At 57.5% G+C, this 4,305-nt stretch overlaps 1 non-coding gene across 1 annotated transcript; it reads left to right on the plus strand.

Annotated features, from left to right (window-relative positions):
* Positions 1-1,243: 1,243 nt before the first annotated feature.
* LOC133766114 (U6 spliceosomal RNA) lies at positions 1,244-1,348 on the plus strand. The gene has a single exon (XR_009866666.1). It is a non-coding gene; the product is annotated as a U6 spliceosomal RNA (small nuclear RNA).
* Positions 1,349-4,305: the final 2,957 nt, after the last annotated feature.

Below are 4,305 nucleotides of genomic sequence, written 5' to 3' on the forward strand. Positions count from 1 at the left end.
CTGGTTCCTGGCTTCAACCTGGTCCAGCCCCAACTGTCGCAGCCATTTGGAGAGTGAACCAGCAGACGGAGGATCTGTCTCTCTCTGTCACTGCCTTTCAAATACATAAAAATAAATCTTTAAAAAAGGACAAGTGTATATTGGTGGAAAATTTTTAAAACAATCCATCCAGGCATACAGGGGGGTCTTCAAAACATTCACAGGGAATGTGTATTCTGTGAGAACTCCGCATGGATTTCTAAATTTCTTTTGTGCTAGAATAAACTTCTGTTGTAATTCCATTTCCCACAGGTTTTGAAGTGCTCTTGTATTCAGACCACACTCCCACTGCCTTCCAGGAGGAGAGCCCTGGAGAGACAGGAGGGCGGTAACCTCCCAGTGCCAGGGGAGACCCCCAGGGCAGACAGTGCAGGAGCCACAGCGCCGTCTGCCATAGATGCTTTGTTCCTCTTCACGCCCCACGTGCCCGGAACAGCTAGGGCAGGGCCAGGCTGAAGCCAGGAGCCAGGGACCAAATCGGAGTCTCCCACGTGGGTGACAGGAGCTCAAGTACTGGAGCCATCACCTGCTATCTCCAAGGAAGCTGGGATCCGAAGTGGAGCCGGGATTTGAACCCGGGATGCCCGGTGTCCCAAGTGGCATGTTAACCATTGCACAAAACGCCGCCCCAGCAGATGCTTCTAAAGCTTTAACTGCTGGATGAACCGGAGTAGCACACCGCATGCACTTTGGTTCGAAGTGCCCGGGTTCAAGTCCAGGTCTGCCCTTGCTAGTTGTGCCTCATTTTCCACCGTGACCACTCGCAGGCCGTATGTCCGTGGTGTGTTTCTGTGACTTGTGTGCAGGGCTCTGAAAGTAGCCTGCCATATGTGCTTGCTTTGAAAGCTCATACGTGTTGGCCTGTGTGCTTATCAACATAAAAGATTTCCTCGTGGCCATTCGGCATGGTGGGCCTGGCTCGTCTGCGCGCTGGAGTGTCTCCAAGCCTCCCCAGGGCAGAATGTGGGCCTGCCTGCCTGCCTGCCTGCCGGCACCTTCCACTGGGGGGGGGGGGGACGGCTTCCCCACAGCTCAGTGCCTGCCAGGGGACAGCTCCTTCCTCTCCCGTCAGTTTGCCAGTGCTTCAGGTGCGTGGGTTTGCCACGGCCGCCCGGGGCTGCCTGTCCCACACACATCTTCAGGGGGTGAATAACCCCGAGTTCATTGTCTCTCGGTGTGATGAGGATAAAAATACATGCCCTGCGCTGGCTTCGTCAGCACACGCACTGGACTTGGAGCGAGATGGAGAAGATTAGCATGGCCCCGGAGCGAGAATGGCATGCAAATTCACGAGGCCAATTCTGTACCAATTCTCACTCCGAAAGCTTGCTTTGTCTCGCGAGGGGAGTTCAGGCTGGATTCAGTACCCTGGTTTTCCTAAGGACTGTTTTTAATACAACAGCAGTCACGCCTAATGTAGCATTTTTGCTGAAAAGGAGCAGACTTTGCTCTTTCTTGTGCCTTCAGGAAGGGGGCCCCTGAGCAAGGGTGCGATGGCTGAGGCGGGGGTGCAGGGTTTTGCATGGGAGCCAGCAGCTGGGGGGGGGGGACCTGCAGGACTGGGGTGACGTCATCGGTTACTCAGCCCTGCGTGTAGCCCGGCTAAGGGGCTGGATTTTGACATCTTTATGGATAAACAGTGCTGGAATAGGAAACCTTGGATGCACGGGCTGTCTTAGCCCTAGTTTTGTAAGCCGTGGTCACCGCTGTCTGTCTCAGGAGCCCTGCAATTGCCTAGAGGCCGCCCATCCCCCCTTTGACCCTGCCCTCTGTGACACATCGGGAGCACACGGGTGGCCGACGCCTCCATCTTGGCCACCGTCACTTTTTCTGCTCTAGCCCTGCCTTCCTTCATGCTCTCCCTGTTTCTCGGGTTTCTCCTCTATTGTCTCGCCTTCCCAGAATCCCACGAGTGCCCTCAAGACTGGACTCAGTGAGGAGCCACCGAGGGTGGCTGTTGTCACCCACTTTCCGGAGGAGCAAACTGAGGCCCTTCGGGGGAAAATCAGCGTTAGGAAGCTGAGGCTGGGTGCGGGCAAGGCTGCCTCTCCTCACTGCTCTGCTGCCGCCTGCAAGTCCTTGCAGAAAGAGCTGCGCCGGGCACGGCAGGATGAGCTGATAAGAAGTGAAAGCCACACTTCTGTGTTTCCCGGGGAAAGGGCATATTTATGGAACATTTTGGTCAGCAGGGTGGAAGTAATCTGTAGCGTCCATCCCAGTTCCACTGTAACCTTGATTAACCGCGACTGGTTAGCCCGAGTAATTGAATTGTCACGTTAACTAAGCCCGTAGGCTTAGCTTTTCCACCCTGGATTCCGACCATTTTCCAGCCCCGGCCCCTCTAAGGCCAAGTGCATGTCGGGACCAGAACTTCAACTCTGTCCTCTGGGCAGCACGTGCAAGGCACAGAACACAGCGGGGGTCCCTGGTCCTGCCTCCCGATTCTGTTGAGTGACAGGCCTCTTCGGGGGCTGTGGGGTCAAGGCTGGCATTTCTCCATTCTCTCTGGGTGAGCCGGCAGGTGGACGACGCAGCCAGGGCAGGGCGCTGCCCGACCTCGTGCGTGGCAAGCCTGTGTGTGCTCCTGCGTCTGGCCCGCTGGCCAGCAGGCGCAAGGTGCTTACGCCGTGACTCGCCCGTTGCCACTGAAAATAGACGCTCCCGGGTTTTATTTTAATCCTGCTGGAGTCTGAGCTGGCAAGATTCTGCTTCCTCACAATTTGTTTGCCTGCAGAACTCTGTCATTTCCCATACCATTTATTAAGTCTCTTCCGTACACGGGAAAATGTGCTGGGCTTGGCGAACACGCAGGAGGGGGGAGCCGGGAAAAGTGGGTGCCTCCTGAGGCTGATCGCTCCCCCACCTGGCCTGTCTGCCATTGTTTGTAGGACAGAGCAGGGGCTCTGGCCTCACACCTGCCTCGGACTTCCCACAGGACTCCCAGTAGCGCCCCAACTTTCCCAAGCCTCAGCGGGCTGGTCTGTGCAGCGGGGACACCAGTGGTCCCGCAGAGCTCCGTGGGGGAGAGGGGAGGTGATGCACGGGAAACTCTGGAACGCAATCGGTGCTCGATGAACGGGGGCTGGTAACATGGTGCCTCTGGGAGTGGTTGGCCCAGAGGAGCAGGGACCACATTCCATTCCTCCTCCCTTTCACAGCTGTTTTGAGAAGGGGATGGTGTGCATTTCTGGGACGTCCCCTTGTGCCCCAGGCTGAAGCATGAAGGCCGCAGTAAGCTGTCCATGGGCACGTGTGTCCACAGATATGTCCAGCTGTGCAAACACAGGATTGAGTACAGCGTGAGTAAGGGCCAAGGTGTGTGTGCGTGCGTGTGTGCGCCGTGGCCAGGGTCTGGCCTGCAGTTCATACAGCTGCACAGCCACCCAGAGGTTCGCACACTGTGCACGGCTCATTTTGGCTCACGGATATGGAGGTTCCCAGGCCAAGATCAGCTGGGTCTCATGGACTTGGCCTCTCGCTGGCAGAGTACAGAGGTGGCACAGGGCGTCGCGTGGCAGGAGACGGGGGCGGGGCACATGTGTCTGTCCTTGTCTGCCCACCAGGAGTCTCCACGGGGCCTCCACAGTGACGATCTGGTCCAACCCAAGCCCTCCCATATAGCATCCCGCCTCTTAGCACTGCATATTGGGGGGGCACATATTCAAGCCATAGCGCGTGGTTTTCTTGTGCCACCGCAGGCCGGGCTCCCCAGCAGTGCCTTGCCCCTCCAAGTTCTCTTTCCCATCCCTCCCCCTCTCTCTGCCCAATGTGGGTGAGGCAGGGAGTCAGGAAGGGACAAGGAACTAAGGACTGGCACCTCCAAGCCCAGAGCACTGCCCGCCTCCCACCCCCTTCCGTGCAGGTGCAGACCCGGGCACACCCACTGCTCATGCGCCTGAGCCTCTCCCTGCACTAGGCACGGGCCACCTCCCTGGAGACCACCATGTGTCCTGCAGCTGCGCCCCAAACCCGGCTTCCTTTGCCTCTTCGGTCAGGCCCTGCTGCTCTGAGCACCACCCAGCCTGGATGGGAGCGATTCTCTCTCTGGGGGTCGCCTAAAAATAATCTTCCCACCGTCCAATAAATCCTGCTATGCCCACGACTCCTGGTTGTATTCTTACATGCCGGGAGACGAGAACCTGGACTTCCTGTGGCTGCGGTTTTCTCTGAGGCCAGCCGGGGTTCTTGACCCCCAACAACATAATTCGGGGATCCCCACCCCCAACACTGCCCTCCTTTTCTCTTTGGCTTTGACCTCCCTAGCCC

The sequence above is a fragment of the Lepus europaeus genome, chromosome 8, assembly GCF_033115175.1.
Source record: "Lepus europaeus isolate LE1 chromosome 8, mLepTim1.pri, whole genome shotgun sequence".
NCBI lineage: Eukaryota > Metazoa > Chordata > Mammalia > Lagomorpha > Leporidae > Lepus > Lepus europaeus.